Below are 24,262 nucleotides of genomic sequence, written 5' to 3'. Positions count from 1 at the left end.
TCAATGAGCCTGTGATTAAACGGCAACTCGTGTTTCCCGCACATGTGCAGTGAATGTACAGAGGCTTGTCGAAGTATTCAGACTTCATGAAGTGTTTCGCACTTTATCACGTTAAAAGTGGCGTCTATGGAGAGCCATTTCAGCCAAAATTGTTTATTTAAGTTCTGCTGAAATGGCTCTCCATAGGCGCCTGATTCAGGCGTTGGAGCGGAAAGCTCCTTAATCCTATAAGACCTAAGTTTCACATCTCTGCCTGGATATTTTTGCTTATTTTAATTGTACCAAGTCCTTTAAATATCCTGAGTGAATAAATATGCTCATTTATCCATAACAACTGGAACTTTCCATATCTAGCAAGTTTTTTTCTAAATGTACTGCGTCTCCTCAGATTAATAAACACAAAAAAAACGTGAGTTTTTTTCAAAATTACTCTTTTCATTAAGCAAATTTATTTTCGTAAATCCCAAATTGCACAATTTTATGGTCAATGGAAACAGCTGTTGATTTTTGAGTGAGGAAAAGTTCAACAGGTGTGAAATCTTTTGCACGGTTCTGTAGGAACATGCAGAAGTAATTGTAGAGTTTTTTTGGATCTGCTGAAGCAAACAGGACTTTATTGGTGGGTAAATGTGTTAAAGCGGTCAAACTTGTTCCCACCACAGATGCACATTCAGTAAGACATTTAGGGGCCCAGGCGCTCCAGCTTAGAGTCAGCATGAATTGGATGTTCCCCGTCTAACATAGTCAGATGCCATCACACTCGGATGGCTTGGCAAAAGATGTGAGGCTGTCCTGAGAATACTTGTTAGAGACTTTAATCTACAAAACCCAGTCATGTGGAAAGTTTGAGCCGAGTACAACTCCAAAATGAAAAGCTTGTTAAATGTTTTCGAAAAGATGACACCTTTCATCCCTGGGCTTTTTTTTTTTTCTATTTATCCTTACAATGTTTGCCAGTGATGAGCCAGAGTCCCTCTTCCTTCAGTCACCTGAACTCTCCAGAATAGCAGTTGTCATTAATAATTACCTGCCAAGCCTCGGCTGCGAGATGAGCCTAATTAATTATACATGTAAACCTGGGCCTTACCAGAAACTGAATTTTCAGTTGAAAGATACAGGCGTCAATCAAACACGGCGAGTCACAGCCAGGAAGCCGAGCATCAGTCACTGTCACGCTCCAGGCTGCTGGGGAAAAAGTGAGGTGAAGTTTGTGGAAAGTGCTCTGCGCGTGCGTCATCGTCTCAGAAATTAAAGCTGGATGAAGGATGAGTTCTATTAATTGTCATTAGAGGAGAGAAGAGGGCGACGCGTTGAGAAATGATGCGGTCAAACAGACAGAGCGCTGCTTTTCCTGACAGCTGCGAGAACAACATCTGGCATAAATGTCTCAAAACGTTCAACTGAGGTGATTCAGTTTCCACTAAGCAGAAAATGCGAGTTGTTTTCTAATATAATAGATTGTAAAAAAAAAAGCTTGTGGCGCTAATTTAATTAACTGACAAACAAAAACAATTAGCGCCCAGCCTCCAAAATCAGTCCTTCCTCTTCACACTCGGTTGGTTTGACTTTCCCCCTCAGTTTGATTTATAGGGAAACTCGTCACCAGAACTGTCACTTTCTGCCCAACATTTATCTCCGGAAGCATTTGACCTTCAGTCTGAGGATGTGCAACACGTGCTGCAGGACCTGGAGGCCTTGCTGCTGGTTTTGGGGAACTTAAGCTGCTAATGGACGGCGTTTGTGAAGTTGTATCTGCAAAGATAATAAAAAAAGATTGTGTGAATCCACTTTAAAAGAGAAACAATCTACCACCACTTCTTTCTTTTACAAGCAAACTTCTCAGATACGGACCTGCTGCTAAGGTTACAGAGCACTTTCTGGTACTTACATCTAGGCATATGTTTTAAATTTGACAGGGAAAGGTTTCTGGAAAATGAAGAGTGCTTAAATAAATGACACTAAATTATGTGTATCTTGCCAACATTTGTCCAAAAGTACAGAATAATTTCACCTACTTAGCTGAAAAAGTATAAAAATCCTGATTCTGGGGTTTTAAATCGATTCTTACAAATGAGGAAATAAGGGGTCATCTTTCCTGGTTTTCAATGTAAATAAAAATCAGTTCTTGTTCTTTGGATTTACAAGTTGGGGCGCCTCTTCATAATCTAATGACACTAAACGGTGAGTCGCAGGAAATTGTGACACAAATAGTTGCTACAAAACTTAAAAATCTATCAACAACGAACAAAAAATAAAATTTGATCAAACTAATACAGCAGATTTCTATATAAACTGAATTTAAAAACTCGACTCGGCGTTTGTTTCACAATAAAAGGAATTTAATGCCAAAGTTGGATAAAACAAAAGCGATATATGTTTTTTTTATTGAATAACGATGCGTTTTCCCCACCCACAGTAAGCCATGAAGCTCCATGACAGACGGAGAATACAAATACAATCTTTCAACTCTGACACTCTGGCTGCTTGATGCCATTTTGGAAACAGACTGCAGCTCCACCGCCCATCGCCCTCACATGTTCACAAAGCGCGTTTCGCCCCCCCATCCCTCACATCTGTTGGTGTAATGGCATCACAGCCTCTCTCTTGATGCTTCATTATGATGACAGGCTCCAGGGTCGACAGGCTCGCCGTGTGTGTGTGAGTGTGAGTGTGTGTGTGTGTCCTACCGAAAACCTCACAGCAAAGCGCTTCCTCCTTCTACCTGACATCAAAACACGACTATTACAATCCAACGGCGTAAAGGAGAACTCTGAGGAGAGGAACCAGATGAGATCTGATGCTGCTGTTCTCTCTGACGACGGTCCAGTCAATCAATTATTTGGTTATATAGACAGCAGAGTTGACTCGATTCAATTCCCCATCAAAATACACACATTATGCAAGTCCTGTGTTTCTGATTTGATCCAACTGGAAGCAGGACTAACAAACGGTTATTCATGTTAAAGATGTTTGTTTTCCTTTGATCCCATGCAGAATGGCTGATTGTAGGAATGAGAAGCTGCTCATTGCATTAAATAACTAGTTGCCAGCTGGAAGACGGTTATCCACGCAGGAACTACCTCCATCTCTACTCTCTACATTTGGTTGCATTTAAAACACAAACCTCAAACATGAATGACGTCCAGCTGCTTTGTGTTGACTCAATACTTTTTTTCATGGTGTCTCATCAAGCCTCGAACATGTAAGTTTCACTGTAACTCAGATTAAGTTGAGACCATCTCACTCATTTTTACGTTTTGCCAAAAACTCTCAGGCTAATTTAGGTCTGGGCTCCGATTGGCTCACTTAAATATAAATATAATTTGATGTGAAGCATTTACTTTGTGGCTCCAGCTCTACATTTAGGAAGTGAACCTGAAACCAGGGGAGCCAACACAAGCAAACCGAAAGTCAGCTTTGATGCAGATGTAAGCAGACTGGATGTGAAGCGTTAATCTGATTAGAGCAGCTGGTTGCAGGATTCAAACAAAAAGAAAATCTGTATTTCGCAGCTTTTCCAACGAGACACGGTTTCAAAGCTCACCGAAAAGTGTCCCGTTGGCATCCAGCTTTTCCTGAGCAGAGCGTTCTCGCTGCTGACCTTTGTAGTAAATGTCTGAGGTTTAATTTTAGCACAGTGGCTCAGCGCTTCACATGATGGCGTGCCGGGGTTCAAACCCCTCTGCCGCCTCTCCGTCAGGGGTTCATGCATTCTTCATGGGTTGACGTGGATTCCTTCTGGGTGCCCCACTTTCCTCCCACATCTAAACGCTTTCAGGTTCATGTCGTATCGTTTTTCACGAGGAAGCTGAAGTGGGTGACGTATTTTTAGATTTTCATTTATCCTTTTAAAAATAGGTTAAATTTGACCTGGTTATACTTTCAACTTATTCCAGTGATCAAAGATAATGTTTATGTTTGTTTTTTTGTTATTATGAGCTTTTCACTCTTTTTTTTTTTTTTTTTTGCAATAAACTCAACAGTTTATAGTCTAGTTATTGCATCCAGTCAGCAGTCGTTTCAGAAATGCAGCCAGTGCCATAAAACCGCTGGCAGCAAGAGTTCACTGCCTTTGAGTCCCAAAAGAGAGGGAAGAGAAACCACTTCCTGGAGGTTTTCTGCTTAACTTTTCCCACTAAACGTTGAAATTTTGCTGAAAAGACGCTAAAATCTCATTTAGTTCTTTAGTTGTCATATGTTTAAGTTACTGAAGCTACTTTGTCTGAACATCTGAGCACTAAAAGGAAGGAATACAAAACCATTTTTTTTATTATTTCTGTTTTTAGATTATTTTTTTCTGACTGTATTTATTTACATGTTTGGAGAAACTGAGTTAAGCTCATGCACTGAGTGACCTCAGTTTGTCTGTCAGTCAGTTAAAATCAGACACTTTGATCTAAAAATACATCAAATGCACAAATTTGACGTCATGCAGCACCGATCACTTAAAATCTGCAGCTTTTTTTTTTCTTTTTTTCACTCATGCCTACAGTAAGAACCAACATAAAGAAACAAATTCATTGTCTCCTTTACTTTAAAATCTAAATTCCACAAAAGAGATCTAAAGGGTGGTTTTCGTTTGGTGTCAGCAGCGGTTCGGACCCCACATGGGGTGAAGCTCAAAGAGTTTCATCCCCAGGGAAGGTCAGCGGCGCCAACAGAGACGCATTTGTTCTGCGATAGCCTCCATGTTCTCAGTGTTGATCATTTAATTAACTGCTTCTGCTATTCAATTTAAAGCCAGAGTAATGATGTACAAAGTGCAGGGCAGGGTTGACCCTTCAGGCGAGATCTGCAATCCTTCCTCTCTCATCAAGCCTTCCAGACAAACACAGGGGTCGACGGATTGTTATGTAAGATTATAAATGTGCATTGTGGAGGAATTTTAGCCGTACACACAAATTGTGCAAATGCTAATTTGATATGAAGCTCTGGAAAAAATTAAGAGGCTGAACCCCATTGAAAACCTGGTTCTAAAGAGTCCAGACTCAAGCAGCCGAGTACAAATGCATAAAATACTTTTTTTCAAATTGATATAAACCTGCAAACTTCTATCTTTCTTCTGAAACGTCATAATTATGCATTAGTTTGATTAAAAGCTAATTAACATACTAAGCTTGTGGCTTTAATTTGACAAAGTGTGAAAACGCTCAAGAGAATCTAAAAATGTCGGCAAGAAAAAAACAAACTTCCACAAGTTTTATGTTAATTTTGAGGAAACTAAACTAAATCTGAAAAAAAAAAAAAATAGCTTTCTAGCTTTTGTTTCAAGTCTGAGCTTTTGATTTCCTCTCATTCAGTGTTTAGTCATTAGAGAAGACGACCAACCTTTGACCACTGAGCGCCGTCTATTAAACATCACCTTCTCCACATGATGCTCAGACAGCACCATCTTAAAAGCAGCTGTTTGTGTATTTCCATGTACCTCTAATAAAGTGGCTTAATAATTAAGGTGGAAACAGGTGTGTGACTAAAAGGGGTCACACAGGGTCCTAATGCTTCCCTCTCATTCTGCCCAACTTTGTTTTGGCTGTCATTAATAAACGACACGCGAAACAAAGTTCCCGCCCTGACGTCCCTCTTCTGGAGTTGATGAATGCTCCAATTAGGTAAACTCATTAGCGATGAACTGTAATTCTCCTATTTCATCTACTCATTAGCTGACAATATCCATAATTAGTGACATTAGGACAAATAGTGCATGGCAGATTGGCAAGCAGAAGGTCTTTTTCCCTGCTGCTGGGGTCCTGCTGTGCAGGCAGGGAGGTCTAACACCGACTTTGAGCTAATGAATATCAAAGCTTTCTGAAAGGAAATGAAATTAAGTCCAAGAAAAATGAACAGTTTTGCGAAGCAGCATTAGTGATGCCCCGTATGTTGCTCCTTCATTCAAAAGGCCTTGGATTTACAGGTGGTTCTTCTCACCAATTTTCATCAGAGAATTAAAGGAATCAACGCTGCTCTTGGCTGCTTTGTGTCTGCAAACCAAACATCTCTTTATGGTCAGGCTGTGTGTTTTCCGGTCCGCTGACCACTTTGGATCTAAAACCTGCATGAACAAATGAATGCAGCAACATAAAGCGCAGAATTTATGTCTTCAAATCATTAATCATGCAGATTGCCACAAAGTAAATCACCAACATGATTTTTTTTTTAAATTTGTGCCGTTCTCACTGTTTCTCTTGTATTAATTGTAATCAGACACAAATGTGCTCGCACCAGAGGAATGGTGTGTTGGTAATTGCTGCACCGGACCAACCTGACAGCTGCATGGCCGACACGTGTTTTGATTTATGACAGCGATGCAAACGGACACAAAACCGTTTCTCTTCTGTTTTCCATCATCCTGAAAGGCTTCAGAGGTCAGAGGACGGTTCAGCGCTTGATTCATTTCTCCTGAATTTGTAGCATGGAAGGATATAAAGCTGGGAAAGAAAAAGCGCCTGTTCATACAGTAACTGAACTAATTATTTAAAGCCTTATATGTATTGTGGAATGAGCAAAATTGAATGAAATAAAGAAATTGTGGATCGTTTAAGAGAGAGGACTTTTGAATTGAGGCACTGCAACATAACCCAAGGCTAATCTTGTAAATTGTGAATTCTCCGAATTCACAATGAAGAGAATTTCTCTAACTAAATCATAAGTTGTGATTTTTTTATACAGATACAAAAAAAACTTTAAAAAAAAATGTGGCATGCATTTTTATTTAGCTGCCCTGACTCAACATTTTGTAGAACAAGTGTGATATCTGTATCAGCTTTCCACATCTATTTATGCTCATTTCCTGCAAAGTAACTCAACCTCAGTCAATCTTAGACTGAGGTTGAGCAAACTAAGTAGTTCTTCCAGCTCAGTGTCAACATACTTTACAGAAAGGTAGAAGGTCACAGTTTGAAATTTTCCTGAATATATTTTGGAGGCCGACAGCTGCTGCCATGGGCCACCAAATAAAAACACGGCCCCAATCAGCGACAAGCTGCCTTCCATCTTCTGAGTCATTTCTCTCTTCACCGACTCTCTGCACATTTCATTGCCAGAAGTGCTGCTGCTTTGGACAAAGTTATTCATAAAATCCAGGAGCTCTTCTGTTACTGGCCAAGAAAAAAAAAAAAAGAAAAGAAAAGAAAAGTGAGCCCTGCTGCTAATCCGGCCCCGGACCAAGATTAACTCCTCCTCCTCCTCCTTTTGTTTGTTGGTCTATTTCACACATTGCTCCCTTTGCTTATCGGCTGGAATTGTAAATGTCATTTGTTTTGTTGAAGTAAATTGGGGGGTATATCGGAGTGTGACTGTGTTGCAGAGGAGGGCTGTGGAGGCTCAGATAAGGGTGTCAGTGGTACGTTCCCTCAGCTCAGACCCTTCTGGACCTCTGAGTACGCCTGTCACATAAATGCATCATCCCTACAGCAGAGCTGAAGGTTATGATTAGATATTTAGATTTGGGACATCTGTGTCCTCTTCTCAAGGGTGTCTTCGGACTGCATGTGACGTTTGTGATCATATAGCAGAACAAAACTCTTATTCTAGTATTTGACATTCGCTGTGGGGGGAAGAGTTTTTGTTTTTGTCATGGATCAGTTTGGGCTCTTTTTAAAAAAAATGAAATGAAATGAAAGTATGCAACTCACTTGTAAACTTATACAGTGAAATTATTTATTTACATTCCAGATTGCAGGGATGTTTTGCAAAGATTGTTGCATAATTATTGCGTTGATCATACTGTGAAATATGATCTTTACGGCGGCGAGTTGTGAGTGTTTATGAGTAAAATCTTTACTGTTTGTTTTGGCGCTAAGCTGCATTTTCACACTGTTTTTCCTGGCTGCTCTTAAAGGTGTTTGCTAAGCTTTAAGACAGTGATATGATGTCACTATTTATGCACAAAAATCCTATTGGAAGCAGAAACTACTTCATAAATCATCTTCTGCACTGCAAAAACATTCAATCTTACCGAGTATTTTTAGTACAAATATCTTAATAAACTTGAAATAAGACAAAACTAACTTACAGGAATCTTTTCAGCAAAAGGAGCTTGTTTCAATTAAATAATTATTTAATATTGATGAAGAAGTACCAGTTACACCGGCAGTTAAATGTACTTAGAACAAGACAATTTCCCAAGTGAAATAATCTGCCAATGGGACTAGAAAGTTTCATCAATATTAAGAAACAATTTACTTAAAACAAACTCCTGTGTCTTGCTGATAAGTTTCTTTTAGAATCTGTTAATCATCATATCCAGTTAGTTTCTCCCTTTGCTCGTCTCTTTTCCAGAAGTTTGGATTTGAGTCAGATTTAAATCACTAATTTAATTTAATTAATTTTAACATCATGAAATCACTAAAGACATAGGATAACTTTAGCATCTTCATCATCAAAATATTTTTTCTTTTGGCTTTTTTGCCTACTAAAAAACAGAAAGCTCTCCAATACTTTTCCCGCTGCAATAAACCAGATTTCAGCTTTTATTTGTTTAGCCAGCGGATTAGCAACAAGTGTTTTGTTTGACTATGCAAAATTACAAGACCTTATCTCATAAATATTCATGACGTTGTGTCAAGCAGCCCAGATCAGCCAACAGCCCCATCCGGGCCCTGAAACACATGAAAAATGGCCTCATCTGCACAAAGCCTTATCTTCTCCACTTGTGCCCTGCACTCACTCCCCAAACTCATTTACAGAAAGATCCCATCATCCCACAATCCACCGGAGACGCACAGAGAGACGGATCCTTCTCGTACAAAGAGCCGCTGCTGCAGCTCTGCAGACGTTGACTGACCCGCTGAAACTCTGCACTTCTTTCACATCCAGTAGTAACTTGCATTTGTCGTTGAAGCAAAATTCCAGTTCATGTCTTTCTTGCTCGAGGTTTTAGCAAAGCACCAGAAGGCGAAGGCGGCAGAACAGAATGGTTTTTATATTCCATTTGGTTTCCACAATGCTCCGCCGCTCTACATATTACCGAGTCTTATTTGCAGTCTTGTTGGGGATTTGATTGGCTATTTATGAAATGCTACCAGCATGTCATTGCTATTCAGATCCCAGTTTACTCTCCAACATTTCTGTTTTAGCTGCCATTTCTGTTGCAGTGTGAGGCAGCCGACCTCTAAAAAACATTTCCTTGTGCGGTTTATTTTCTTATTGCATATTCCTGAATTGTAGATATTAGTTAATGACGTGTTTTCATGCTAGAATGCATCTTCAAATGCAACTTTATATGTTTTATATTGATCAAATGTATTCCATGACTGAAGATTTGCTCTTTTCTCACCAATTAAATAATAAATAATGATAAAAGAATAACTTGGATATTGATTATAGTTTTAAAATATGTACTTAGTTTTGAGAAAGTTGTACTGATTGAGTGTTCACCTCCAGATGAAGAAAGTTTTGGAAGTTTGTTTGTGCTGAAGTTTTGCTTAAAAACACAAGTTAGAGACTCAGAAATTAAATCATCAGCCGGCTTTTGAAAAAATCAGGATTTAAAGTATTTTGTATTTCAGTCTTTTCTTCTTTTTACGTACCTCAGAAACACACAGGTTTAAACAATCCGGCTCTACTTAGACTGCTGATGCTGAATCATTAAAGCAATATGCGACGCTCAGATGCATCATGGGAAAGGCCCGTGATGTGTGAAGAAACATTAATCACACCTTCCAAAACTTTTCAACACATCTCCGCCCCACCATGCATTTATGTTGACCTAATTTTCTGTTTAAAATGCATCAACATAATCCATATACACTAAATGCCGTGTCATGCATATGGGATTTATGTGCTTTTAAACTGCATTAAACCATTATACCTGAGGTAAAATTAAAAATATGCTGCTGTTTAGACACAAACAGCATTAAAAGGGGGAGCTGAGAATGTCAACATGATGTAGATTTTTTTGCTCAGCATGCCGACGTTATTAAAAAGTTCTAGGAATGACCCCAAGGTATGTTTACATCGGAAAAAAAAAAAAACATTTCTAGCCTGGAAATGTATTTTCAAAGCAATCAGATCATTCCGAGCAGTTCAAAGCCTTATTTCTCCCTCTCTGTACAAACAGATAAATCCCCCTCTACATTTCATTTGCATTAAACTGTATAACAGCAGGTAGAACATTCTGGAAGAAATATTCACTTTAATTCTAGAAGACAAGTTTCTTATTTCATATTCTGGTTTAAATGAGGACTGTTTGTCTTGTTTGTGTTGTTTTTCTGACCAGGAGGTCAGAAAAACATTCTGCATTAAAACACTTGGAAACTGGGTTGAGACAACAACTCAGAACAAAAAATGCACCAATGTGAGCCTGAATCTTGTATTTGAGAGCTTCTTTTAATCAGATAAATGACTCATTGGGTGCGTTCACACTGCAGCCTTAAGTGACCCAATTCCGATTTTTTTTTTTGCCGTGCCGTTCACACTGCCAGTAAATGCGACCTGTATGGGATCTGCAGTCTGAACCGGCAAACGACCTGAAAGTGTCCCGCATGCCCAGTAGAGGGCGCCATAGCGTCAGCGTTCTCAGTGTTCTGCCAACTGCAATAAAAAGAAGAAGAGCTCAGTGTTTGCGGAAGTAAACATGGAGGCTAACGGTGGAGCTTAGCTCACATGTTTGAAGTTGTTGTCCAACTGGAGCAACATATTAACAACTTAATCCTCATATTGTCCGTCATGGTTGTTGTTTTTCTTCCCGCTTGCGCGTATCAGGACGCAGAATAGTGAGATTTGTTGAGTATCAGTGACGTTCAGTTCGGATGAATGTGACCTGGACGTTATGGTCGCATTTGAATCGGATACGTATCGGATATGGGTTGCATTCGAAAAGAATCCGACTTGTGCTGTTCACACTGCCATGAAAAGATCAGATACAGGTCGGATTACGTAAAAAACAATCGGACTTGGGTCACTTCAGGCTGCAGTGTGAACGCACCCATAGCTCCTCTGCTGAGCTGAATATCGGCCATGTTGAAGCAGAAATGCATCCAAAGGTCTCAGGACAGTTTCTCTTGTGGACTGGACCTGTGGTTGACCAACACAAAGTGACCGATCGGACCGCAGCTGTTCGCAATCTGGACTTTTTACTGTTTGTTTCATGAATGACACCAAGTGCCTGAGTGTTTTCCTTATTCAGTGTAAAGTCGTGTTTTCTCTTCTCAGGCTCGCCTGTGTTTTCCTTTCTCTTCTCCAAGGTCATGATCATTTCAGCTGCTTCTATCATAATAAGTTTCTTATCACTTTTTATTTGTAGTGATCCATTCACTTCACTGTTTTGTGTGGGTCTGTCACATAAAGTCCCAATAAAATGTAGTATTTTAGGTTGTAACATGAACAAATGGTGCAGACTTTAAATTACTAGTTTTCTTTGAGGTATCCACAGTCTCTGTATGTTTCTGCTGAACTGATCACTTTGCATTTTCCAGTCCATCAGGGACAGTTTTGTTCTGCACAAGGTGATGCGCAAGGTTACATCAAATGTAAAGCAGCAGCTGGACAAAGGACAGACAGAGGACATGTTATTGCTTACAGTATGTATCTTTACTGTCCTAGAGACTGCATTAGCTGCATTCATTGACTTTCAGAGCCTGGTTATCTCCTCTGTATTTGCATTTCTAGCTTTCTATACTTTTCCCTCCGACTTTTTGACATGAACAAATTAAACGGCTAATAACTTTAAAGTAACTCGACCAAGTTCAGTTGGGGTTTCCACTCACAAATGCACATTTTAATGACTCCGTATGAGTGTTATTTGCAAATGCAATGAGTCAGGAATTAACCTTTGCTGTGATTAATCTAGCAGTAAAACCTCTTGACCTGCTGTGCTCCACCAGTTGCGTGGATGTTGCTGCAGGTGGAATCATAAAGCAGTAGAAACAACAAGATGCGATGTTTTCTGAATGCACTGGGTTTTACCGCTCCACTCTGTGGAAATGAGGTTTGGGGATGAGGTTGTTTTGAGTTTGATCGATCACTCAAAACAGTCTAATAAGGGGAGACGAGGCTGGGAATGTTTCAAATAAACCTGATAAGTTTTCACCAATCTAGAGCTACTTTCTTCATTAGGAAGCGCAATAAGACGATTGGTGGAGATACTTCATTTTAGTCTTCCCTCCTCTGCATCAAGGCTGGGGAACGTTGTGTGTTCAACAGAGCTGGAGTTTCAGCTCATTATCGAGGCATGATCATAACTCTGCAGGTGTTTCCTACCTGTGAAGGAAAAGCACTTGCTGATCCAGCGTAGAAAGAGCTGCCCTGAAGAGATGAATAAGAAACTGACTGAAATGTTTGTCACCAAGAATGATGGAGCAGCAGTCGGTGGCAGCAAACGTCGCCTGAAGCATTTTTCAAAGAAAACATACAACACAGCTGGCTCTCTTCCAGCCGTATTAGTGCACAACGTGAACATGAGCCGTCAACGATCTTGTAGTTTGCGTCGTCATCAGATGTGATGTGTGCTTTACCAAAGGTATGGATCTGATATACGCTACAACCAACTAACATCTCTTCTTCTGTATTCTATATAAAAATATGTAAGATACCCAATCTTAAATACTTTTAAGATTAGGTTTCCATCTTGAATGTTTTAGTAGTAATCGCTCATTAGTGTCTTATAATCTGAGTTCTTACAGAAATCCGCCAAATTCTTCTTTACCCTCCTGATATCTCACCAGTTTCTTTGACAGCGTTGTTCAAGTCATTTGTCTTTGATTTGTTTATTATATTCCACAACATGGTGATCTTACCTGGCTCCTAACTGTGTTGAGCTCATTTACCAAACCAGAAGTCAGATGCCAGTGCTCCAAGCATAAAAATAACAACCAAAACACCTTGAAGCAGGGTTTATTTTGGGGGGTAACTTCAATGTAAAAACAGACACAGTTATCAGGGACTGGAAATGTGATGTTAAATAGAAGCAACTATTAAAATCTTCGACAGGTTTTACCTTCATATCCTGTCCAGCAGTGAACTTCTGCTTTTATTGTTTCCCTGTATAGCATTTTAATTTTGATTTTTATTGTTTGTTCTATACTGCAGTTTTGGATTTGTTTTGCACTCAGTAGTTTAGTTTCTCTTTTTAGGTGTTGGATTTGGTAATTATTTTTGCTATAATTGAAATTCCTTCTAGTTTCCTCTGTTTTTGTCCTCAGTCACGTTCCCATTTACTCCCCAGCTGCTGGTCATCTGCCTCATCAGGCCTCACCTCCCAGCTGCTGTCAGTTCCCATAATTAGTTCCTCTGTATATCGACTCGTTGGTCAGTTCTGGTTCCTTCTGTTTGCTCCACGCCACTGGTGCATCGTCACATCGGGTTACATCAGGGGTGTAATTTGATCACAATTCAAGAAAGGCTTCATTTTGGTTTGTGTGCAAATGGGAAAAAAAAATGGAGGTGGAACACAATATTCATCCATTTTTTAAATTTTTTTTAGTAAAAAAAAATAAGAAGAAAGAAAAGAAAAGAAAAAGCAACCAGTGATATTTACTAAAATGCAGACTTGGGCATGACCATTTCAAAAATTCAGAAAAATATGATCAACCTGAAAAAAAAATTGGGGTATTTTTTGATTTATTTAATTTTTTTCTTAATCTGGGAAACCTTCAAGAGCATTCTAAGTTTGAAATCTACAATGATTGACTCATTAAAATATTGTAATGTCTTGTTGAGCACGTATATATAAAAAACTAAATATGTTTGGTCATTATTATTTAAAAGAAAATGCAAACCCTCTGGCCTACGAATACTTTCAACTTGACATTTTTGGCACTGATGCCAAAAAGTTTTTGACACCACTGGCTTATATGAACATTTAGTTCTCCTGCATTTCACATTGTCAACTGAAGCCAACAACATTTAACATAAAGAATCACTTAAGAGGACATTAATAACGCACACATTTATCATTTGACTGCTTAACTTTCTACAACACTATATTTCATCTATAAACTTTTTTATTTTTCTGGAAAAGTTTCCAACGTAGGAAGGTTTCTGTGCGCCGCATCTCTCCCCACTTTACAATGTAAATGACCGGGCGAGGGAACTCGTCTCCGCGGTGACTTCACATGAGCAGGATGCCAAGCAGACGGCGGCACACAGCAGGGCTCACTGGTAACATGTTGACATCTGTCATATGTGTTTGTTTACCGGGAACAAGGCAGCCACAGCAGGAGAGAGACCAATCCTCTCGAGTGACTGAGCTGAAAGCCTGCTCTTTATCTCAAGGGGGTGATGCAGTTCGGCTGCTTCACAGACCGACTCACACTGACAAATGCACACATACATTAAACCCCAGGAAGACGAGGCCGCTGCTCTTTATCTGTTATTATCGAGTGATTTCTGTTAAATAAATCTCAAACCAAAGCGGTGATTTATCTATAGTGCATGGTGATGAACGGCTCTCTACTGTAAAAACACTATTTGTGTAATTGGATCATTCTTTGGCCCACATTCCATAACTCCTCCGCCTGCTGCCAGTGGAGTTATGTGCTCTGGTGGCAGGTAATGTTTTTCATTATATGCCAGGATAGTTTTATATATAGAAAATAGTAGGAAGGGACTGGGTCTTGCCTCGAGCCATTTGCTTGGTTAGTCCCTGTAGGTGCATCCAATATTGATTGCTTGGGAGTGGAGCGCTCCATCCCCGCAGAAGAACAACGCTCACACAGTATGTTCGAGCCTGGGTTGTTTTTTGTTTTTTTCTTCTCTGTGTTTTTTGGACCGGCTAAAATTAGCAAGCAAAGAAACACACCATGATGACACCTTCCGACATCGTGGTGCACTTCAAAGAGGCGCAACACTCCGACAAAGACATCAGAGCAGAAAAAAAAACAACAGCACAAGACTCGGGCGTCGCTTTCATTACGTATTTAAAAGTCAGGGCCTGTTCCATCCCAGATTCTGCTGACGGGGATCATGAGGTGCTGAAGTCACAGCGTGAAAACGCACCTCCATGGAGAACTTCGAGGGTTCTGAAGATGTTATGTAAAAGCTCTTTCATAAAGCAGCGAGCTTTCCCGATTATATCTCCTCGGGCCTCCAGAGGAAAATTGCGCCAGCAGATTTATCTCCCCATTTGTCTCCGTCTTCCATCTCATCCTCTTCCTTCCACAGGTATCGTTTACCCCCACAGAGCCTGGTTAATATTCCAAATTTCACCCCACCAGTGAATCGAGGGTCTCATTTTCAAAGTGTGTTGAAGAATTGCTGTGAAAGTTTAAAAAAAAAGCGTTTTTTATCTCTGTTTTCAGCTCCTCGCCACACGATGGACAGATTAATCCACATCACAAGTTTCTAATTTGCATTTGTGATTTGAACCAGACTCTCACCCCCGTTTCTCTCTTTGAGATTTGATAAATATATTGGTAGTTTGTTTATCGCTGTAAAAGAAAAAAAAATTGGCTTGAATGAAGAAGCTGTCATTTCTGAAGCACTGGCGGTTTTTAAGCCGGAGCTGTGTGGTTATTGCCAAACACAGCGAGTGATTTTACTAATCAGCACATCTCAGAGCAAAATAATTAGATGATTCTATTTAATCACGAGGAGAAAATGAAGAAATGAGACAAGCTTGTTAGGCCTGCTTGACTGGTGTTTTACAGAAAGATGAAATGAATGCATTTAAAATGTTGATGAGGTTGAAAAGATAAGAAGGCAAAAATATTTTAATATCATTTTAAATGACACTGTGATGCTGAAAACACTTAAACCTGCAGTTCACACGACCTCAAAGTCTTTATACCCTTAAAATTTCTCCTGTTTATTGTGATTCTAATTTCAGATTATTAAACCGATTTTATACACGACAAAAGCACAGGTGAGTTGGTAGCAGTTTTCATATTATGGTTTTATTTTTGAAAGAAAAACTTTATGTAAAACAAACTAGACTTTGTGAAATTTGACCCATTTTTTCTACTATTTTACTGCCTCTCTTATATCTTCAATCCATCTGACCTAAAGGTACAAGAATTTGCTTAAAATATGTATCTGACAACATGAAATGGGCTAAAAATGTCAAAAAGGTTGATAGATTCTCCGTCATCTGTGACTTCTTCTCTTGTAGATGTTTCTCCTTTAGCACTAATGAGGTCATCAAGGTCCCTGTTGTTGACGATCCTCACGAATCGCAACAAAAACAACACGTGCGTCATTTTAGTCACGTCTCGATTTACAAGTTTCCAAGAAACTGTCTGGTTAGACGAGTCAAGGCTGCACAGTCGGTGTTAGAAAGACGAAACCCGAGCCCGCCTCCTCAGGGCTGGGTTTTCATGTTTTCATGCTTCATTCCTCTCTAACTGTCTGCCACTCCCGTCCTTAATGAGTTTCCTTTGTAAGGAGTTGACTCTTCTGGATTGAGTCTTTCTCTTGTCTGGGATGAGATACAAAATGTTAAGATAACAAGAAAAGTTCAGCTGTCTTCATTTAAAACGCCCAGAAAAATACACATCAAATTGTGCAGAATTGTAATCTGAATTAGAAAAATATTCAAAGAGGTTTGAGCTTTAAGAAAGTTGATCTCTTGTGCTTCAAACTTAAAAAGTCCTGTTTTATTGGGCATCACAATCTTTCTTCAGAAAACCTGGAGTGATACATTAAACCTGTCTGCATATAAAACGCTTCTGATTCCAATGTTCTTTGATTTTACCTGCTACTCAAAAAAAGCACAAAAAAAAGAAAAACCCAGTCCAGACAGTCCCTTTGGCATAATGTGTCATTAAGAAAAGCAGGAACTCTAAAACTGTGACTTGCACAGATTCTGCAAGGTGTTTAGACGGAGCAATTTAAGTGATTCACAGCCGAACAAGCAAGATGGGAGAAAAACAGACTTCATCTTAGAGTTACCTGGGGCAGCAGCCAGTCTTCTGCCCACACAGGTAATTACAATTATGCAAATGAAGCACGTAGTCAGGCTGTGGAACAAAAGCAGAGCCTTGTACGTACAAAGTGGAAGCCTCTCGCTGGTTCATCTGTATATTTAAATGCATGCAGGCGAAGATACGGAGCCATTATCATTTCAGTGCCCCCAGGTTTATCACTGTTCCAATGAAATAAACATATGGAGAGCCACCTCAAAGTCAGACGGGGGCAATATAGTGAGTCTACCCAAATGACTGCACTCGTGCTATTGGATTGCTTCAGAAGAAAATGAAGTTTGGCGTAAAGACTGGAGGAAAATGTGAAAGCTTGCAGAAACTGATTGGACTTGAAAGCTTATGAGGCTCAGATGATCAAACTCTGCCATTATCCCGAACTCACTGGGGGGGGAGGGAGGAAGTCGCAATGACTAGTTCTGCACGGTTGAGCTCAGTGCACACAGAGTTTAATCAGTGAACATGCTGAACACGACTTGTAGTCAGATCGCTGCCATTAAAAGCAGCATTAGATCTTCTTCTTGCAGATCAAACACCCCAACAGCAGGTAACGTGTTCCTAATGTCACCTCAGACATAAAGTCTGCCAAATGTTTGCTGCTGAACAGTGATTACCTGTTCTGCAAAATGTTTCTTTTTTTTTTTTCTTTGTCCTCAATGAGGAAATCCACATCCAGATTTACTGAATGGCATGGAAATGAAATCAGAGATGTTTCTGTGTCACTGAAATTTCTCAAAATTGTCTTCAAATGACAGTCTTTCAACTAAGAAGTCACAGCCAGCTCACAGAGCTACATTACAGCTTTTTGTCACTTTATTTGTTTAACAACTGGAATAATGTGGACCGTAAAACAAAGGCATAAAATCTGAAACCTTTCAATTCCTCCTCTGTCTCTTTAAATTGATAATAAATGCTCATTTTGGAAATGGTGGAATTAAAGTAGAGTCCTCATAAACCCCTTAATGTTTCCGATTTAGCTGAGAGTTAAACTCCAACTTTAAATATAGTGCACATAAATTCAATAAAGCGATCCAAATTAACTTTTCATTACAAGGAAAGAACCGCAATCTATTATTTACAACCCATCCAGCCGCGGTCTCGGGAGGATGAACCGTCTCTACTATTAAACCTTGTCATCTACATGATCCACATGTTGCTGACAATATTGCTTTCCTGTTTCGCTTCTAGCTGCTGCTGTAGGCCGGCAGGCTCCCCAAGTAACCAGCCTGGTGCTAATGAGCCCATCTCCTGCTAATTTAATTTAGAGCGTGGGCTTCTCCTTGGAGCCATAACGCCGTCTGCTCAGCTTTGCTGCACGCTCCTTTCTGCAGGTTGTTTGAACTATGCGCACGCTGCAGTTTTGTACGCCACCCTTGCCAGATGTATATGCATTTTCTATACTGGATCCGCTAGCAGCATTGTGCCCTGGAGTTTTTCTCCTGTGCAGGACATTTACACACTAAGACCTGCGTTTAAAGCCTGCCCCCAACAAATGCAACAATCAAACGCTGATAGCTGCCTAGGAGACATATTAGAGGATCCACGCTGCAGTTTGTTAATGAACTACAGCCTCATTATCACAGCTTAGAAGAGGGAGAGCTTAAGGAAGGTGTCTATGTCTAATAGGATGAAAATGCTAATTGTGTTCAAAATGCCTTTTATCTGCTGATCTTTTTTACTTCATCCTTCATTGTGGTTGTTTTTTAGTCAACGAGCTGCGAAATAAATCCTGTTTTACATAGATTCAGGTTGATTTGGTTCACTTTTAATCAATGAGTGAATAAAATCATCAACTGAAAACTGCATTTTCTATTAGCCTATAACTTGAATTTGACTAATATTTGTATTAGTTTGTTGATCTGAAATGTTTTTTTACAGTCACCACTGTGTTGTTATACTGTGTTTTTCTGGAACTCAGACTTTCTCTGTGTTGTAGGTGGGATCCATCACTGTAATCTACGGCTAAATAAGCTCTGTCCTCCACTGCAGTGCTGCAAATCCTGAAGGTGTGCCATAAATCTCCCTTACAAGATTCACTCCAGATTTAGTTTCTAATGAGACACTTCCTCCTCTCAGATTAGCTTTCCCCATTTTCTTGTGATAAGGAAGTAAGGCTAACTCCATCCCAATGCGTCAAGCAAAACCACAGCTGTAAAAAACAAATATGTCTCTTTTCAGGCCGGATGCTTTCACCCCCGTACATGTGAAAAGAAAAGAGGACTTGGGAAGATTGTCAGTGTGACTTTATTTCCTGATCTCCCCCCTTTGGGGTGAGAACAGCCAACAAAGCCGAGTTAATGCTACTCAAGTGCAGATAAAATGTTTATGCATCAATCTTTTGTCTTTCCTCTCAGCCCAGAATTTGGTTCAGTCTGCCTAAAGATTTGTCAGATAAACTGAAGGATTTTCCTTTTTCTATCAAACGAGGCGCTTGGAGAATTTCTCCGCTAATCTCCTCAAGATCCTGCCTGTTTAACCCAATTCCATGAGCCGACAAAGAAAGCTTTTGTTTCCGTGTCACTGAAATACATCTTCTCAGCAGGCATCAAAGGAATATCACAGATATGAACAAATCTCTAATACTTCTCTCGCTCCTAAAAGCTAATCACATTTTTGGAGCTTTCAGGTTTATTGCTGGTCCATGAGGGTTGTGAAGTTTTGTGGTTCTGATCAAACGCAACCTCAAAACATCATCTGTTGATTTTAAATGAGAGTTTATGCTTTCAATGAGAGTATGAGCTGTGCTTCTTCTAGTTTTTATTACGCGACATAGAGCAAGCTAAGAACAGGAACAATAAATATGTTTTGTTTTTTATGTTTCTTAATTTGTCTTGGGCTGAAATACTGAGTGCAAAAAATGGCATATGGAGAGTCTATGACTCCAAAGACTCATTCGCAGCAGACATGGATAAAAATAGATTCTTTGTTTCAATTTAATCAAAAAATGTAAATTAAAATCACACCTTTATTTTGGGGATTTTGATTCTGGGGTAAAAAGAAATTGTAAATCGTCTAATCTATTCATAGTGAAGATTATGCAAAAAAAAAAGAAAAAAAAACAGGAAATAAAAGCTTCAGGAACCACATGTGACACAACTCGACTCTGATAACTTTATCTGTGTAAACATTGAAACTTCAAGTAAAAAGGTGGAGAAACAATTTTTTTTTTTCAGGACAGTAATCTTGAACAGAAAAGTTTTTTTTTTCTTTGACAAAAAAAAAAATCAGCATTGCTTAATTTTTCAAGTCATGTCTCCTAACAATTTGGCCTTCAAAGATCATCATCATGTTCAAAAGTTGTTTTTGGAAACTTGGTGACCTCAAGATAAAACTCTTTACTGCTGCTGTCTAGCTTTAGGGACTTTTCTTTTACCTGCCTTACCATCTCCCTCACTGTGTGTCGCCAAGATAAACTTGTCTCCCCTGGAGGTCAGGGGGAAAAAGAGATGAGCATCGTGTCGCATCAAATTTGTTCCCCTGGGAAACAGAAAATCACGTTGCTACCTGAAAGACTTTGTCCTAAATTTTCCGTTAATGGTAAGGAAGTGAGTTTAATTTTAAAAATTATTCAGTTTCATGTACTTTAGGGATTATTTGGGCTGCCAATGGCACTTCAAAATCATGTTACTGATATAAAAACTGAAACTTTTAAGACTTTTTACAGACTCCGACTGACTTCATTGAGATTCATAAGAAATTAACAAAGCACAGCTTTCAGTTTGTTTCTGCGACTTTCAGCATTTGTCTTTCAAAGTTGGACCAAGCAAAACGCACATAAACACACGAGGCAGGTGGATGGTGGAAACAAAGAACTTTAATAAACGAACCAAATAAGCTGCTGCAGGGGAGAAAGTCCAGAAACAATCCAACAAGACTAAGCCGATTGAAAACACAAAAAGAGGTGGGAGACAATCCAGAAGTAAGCAGCCATGGCTGAGCATAAATAGAGGATTTAAGGGGGAACAGAGTGTAAGCAAGAAACCAGCCAAATACTTATTTACTCAGGAAGTGCCATAAAAACACACCGTGGTCAGAGGGCTTTGTGAAAACTTTTTAAGTGTTCCAATTTTTTGCTCCAATGGTTACTATACTTTATTGACATCTTTCTTCCAAGGATATAAGGAGGATAAAACAAACGACTTCAATGTTGTTTTTTTCCCCTCTGGCCCACACAGGCAAAAAGTTATACATACATTCAGAAATGTAGACATTTACTCCAATAATATGTGGTTATTTAAACCTTTTGAAATGATTTTTGTGACCGACAGCAGGGTTCTTGCATAGTTTTGACTCAATATTTGACTCATTTATATGGGTTGATTTTGACCTGGTTTTCAAAAATGTACAATTGGCTGAAGGGTGATCGTCACTGTGGACTGTAAATGCAAACATCTTACTGTCTATAATTGATATAATTTAATCAACTTCCTTTTGCATTTTCATTTTGACGCTGTTTGACATTTTGATTTGCAGGTTGATTGCTTCTTCATTGATCAGCTACTTTGATGAGATTAAGACCAAATGTCTGCAATAGGCTTTAAGTTGTAAACACATTTGTTTGCGTGTTAAAAATTGTACTTTGTATTTTTTTTGGGCCTCTTGGCTTTCCATACATGAGGCTTAGAAGAGCTAGCTTTGAGCGCACACACTTAGGAAGAAGAGCAAGAATTGGTCCTCTGATGGACAATGTCTCAAATAATACACCAGATTAGCAGCTTAAGGACAAACAAAATTGATGTTTCGGAGTAGCAATCACAAATCCCTGATCCAAATGTAAAAGTTCGAGAGCAGGAAAACAAAAAACCCAAAAAAAAGCCAGTTTCACCAGTTCTGTTAGCAGTTCTGTAGCAACTAGTTGAGCTGGCTTTTTTGTTTGCCTGCTCTCGAACTTTCACATTTGGATGAGACCTTTGTGATTGCTACTCCGAAGCATTGACCTTTTTTTGTCCTTAAGCTGCTAATTTGGTGGTGTTATTTGAGTCACTGTCCATTTAAAGGACCAGGCTTCCTACATGATATATAATGTTCCCTCCCCATGATTGAATATTTTTTATGAAGTACTTCTCTCCCTCCTGGACCAAAACACATGCATAACATGACACTACCACCTCACTTGAAACTTCAAACTGTGAAAAACGGTGATGAAATCTTGTTTGTGTATATTTCAAACTGGTTTATGAGCACCTTCACATGAAAGCTGAAGAAAAGACTCTCATTATTCATAAAACGTGCTGCCCCCCCGGGTCATACCTACAAGCATCCCAGCCACCCTGTGTCCTCTGAAGGCTTGTGTGGTAGATAGCCAAGGGTAGGGACTGATAATCTCAAAGATCTGAGGGTCACGAATGAAGGAAGAGAGATAAAAAGAGAACCAGAGTCTCCTGCTGGGATGAAAACCACAGCTTGAGGTGTACATCGCCCACACGTCCAGCAGAGAATGGAAATGCAGCCGCCTGATTTGTGCTTAATAAAGTTGTCACATCCTATCAGGACTCGCATCGACTACACAAAGCACGGGCCTCCAGACAAGGCTAGTCAGGGGTGATCAAGGGCAGCCAGTAGTGGACAACACCTTAGAGTGATGGATGATGGGACGGAGCGCTGCCTAATAGAAGTGGGGGTCGGATGACGGAGGGGGAAACAGATGAACAATGGACAGCGACGGCTGTTTCTACTCAATTTATTAGAGGTCATAAGCATCTGGGAATTATTGCAATGATCTTGGTCTCCAAGAAAAGCAAATTTTCGGACACAGTGATGTCTTCCTGACTCTGCACCTGGAAGCTCACGCCGGCCAGCAGTGACTGCTGAACGGTTCTGGTCAAAGTGCTTCTGCTTTCATTTGGTCCGGTCCTCTGCCTGGTTTATTACCTTAAAACTACACAACCGTTTAGGGTGCCAGCATCCCTGGCCTGACTTCTGCAGGCTGGTAGTGCAGGGTGCTACAGTGGACAGCTTTCTTGTGCTTCTGGTGGATTTTTATGTTATAAATGCACACAGACCACTGAGGTGGACACTAATGCATCATAAAATACACTATCAACTACTGGTCATCAGCTGCAAATGCAAGAAATTATTTTTGTTAAATCCAATATGGCCGACAGACAAAAAGGCAACCAACCGACTCCTGCAGGTAAAACAAATATTGTGACATCAGATAAAACCCCTAAAGAGCAATAATACTGATGGATTTTTAAATAACTTTCTATTTAGAGAAAATTACAAATGATCACCTAAAAAAAAATTTTTTAAAGTTTGTTTTACACATTTTTTTCCCTACCTTTTTGTATGCCTTAAGAAAATAAAAAATATTGGAAAAAAATCCTGACACAAAAGATCATAATTCATGCATGAAAGGGTTAAACCCCCAAAACCCCATCTGGACTCATCCGATAAGTAAATAAGATGTTTAAAGCTGTATATGTATCATCTGAAACACTCCTTAGTGCTTCAGATTGTCAGGATGATTCTCCACTCCCGTTTATCCTGTTACTGATACCTTCTAGAAGCTTTTCAATATGCACATATTTCCATGCAAAATCCTCTTTACAACAATTTGCTAAAGTCTCTTAAGATGTTTCATATGTTACAACGTTCAGCTTCAGTGTGTTGTGTTATATAAGGTTGTTGAGAAACATAAAGCAGCACAATTTTGTGAAGCGGAAGGAAACAAAGAAAAATCTGAAGCCTGTTTTCGTGCATTTTTTTATTTTACCAGTTATCTGTCAACTCCCTCATTACATAATATTATTTTGCCTCAAACATTCAAAGAGAATTGATTTATTTCAACATTATGCTCTCTAACTTTAAGCTATAGTTGTGGGTTTGATTACTTTTCTTTAATGTACACTTAAATATGTTGCATTTTGTCACAGCAGAATGACAAACTTTAATGGATTTTATTGCATTTTATAGACTCGTACAACATGGTATAAACTTAAAGAAAATTAGAAATAGTTTAATAATTAAATATGCATAAGTAATCAACCCCTTTTCCTTATATAAAAGCTTCAGTTAGGCTTTTCTTTGTGTTGATCCAATTAAATATACAGAAGTTTGTGACAAGATTTTTAAAAAAAACTTAAGATTTATGAAAACCTCTGCAAGGCACTGTAGTTGTAGTTCCCAACATCTAAAGTTTTTACATTACAAAGTTGAAACACCAGATGATGCTTCTCCTTTCTATCATCATTCATTCCTTTTTTAGCTGCTAGATTTTCCCCATGTGCAATATCAGAGATCAACAGGCCAGCTGTGATTGAAAGGTTGGAGGTCTAAATCAATCATGGGTGACATGTCACTGCATAGTCACAGAAATTGCTTTCATTTCTAACTCTGCTTTTGCATTAAATCTGTGATGCATCAGAGAACGTATAAGAACAAGATTACAGCTAAAACAGAGAAATGAG

The 24,262-nt window shown here is 39.3% G+C and overlaps 1 long non-coding RNA gene across 1 annotated transcript in view; it reads left to right on the top strand.

Moving 5' to 3' along the window:
* The window catches only part of LOC145550239 (uncharacterized), a 77,166-nt gene extending 57,979 nt beyond the window's left edge, over positions 1 to 19,187 (top strand). The window contains exons 5-6 of the long non-coding RNA XR_014086159.1: positions 18,790 to 18,859; positions 19,032 to 19,187. This is a non-coding gene — a long non-coding RNA (uncharacterized LOC145550239). The remainder of the gene's footprint in view (positions 1 to 18,789; positions 18,860 to 19,031) is intronic.
* Positions 19,188 to 24,262: the final 5,075 nt, after the last annotated feature.

The sequence above is a fragment of the Poecilia reticulata genome, chromosome 23 (assembly GCF_904066995.2).
Source record: "Poecilia reticulata chromosome 23, P_reticulata-male-v2, whole genome shotgun sequence".
Taxonomy (NCBI): Eukaryota; Metazoa; Chordata; class Actinopteri; order Cyprinodontiformes; family Poeciliidae; genus Poecilia; species Poecilia reticulata.
This window is presented reverse-complemented; position numbering and strand designations above follow the sequence as displayed.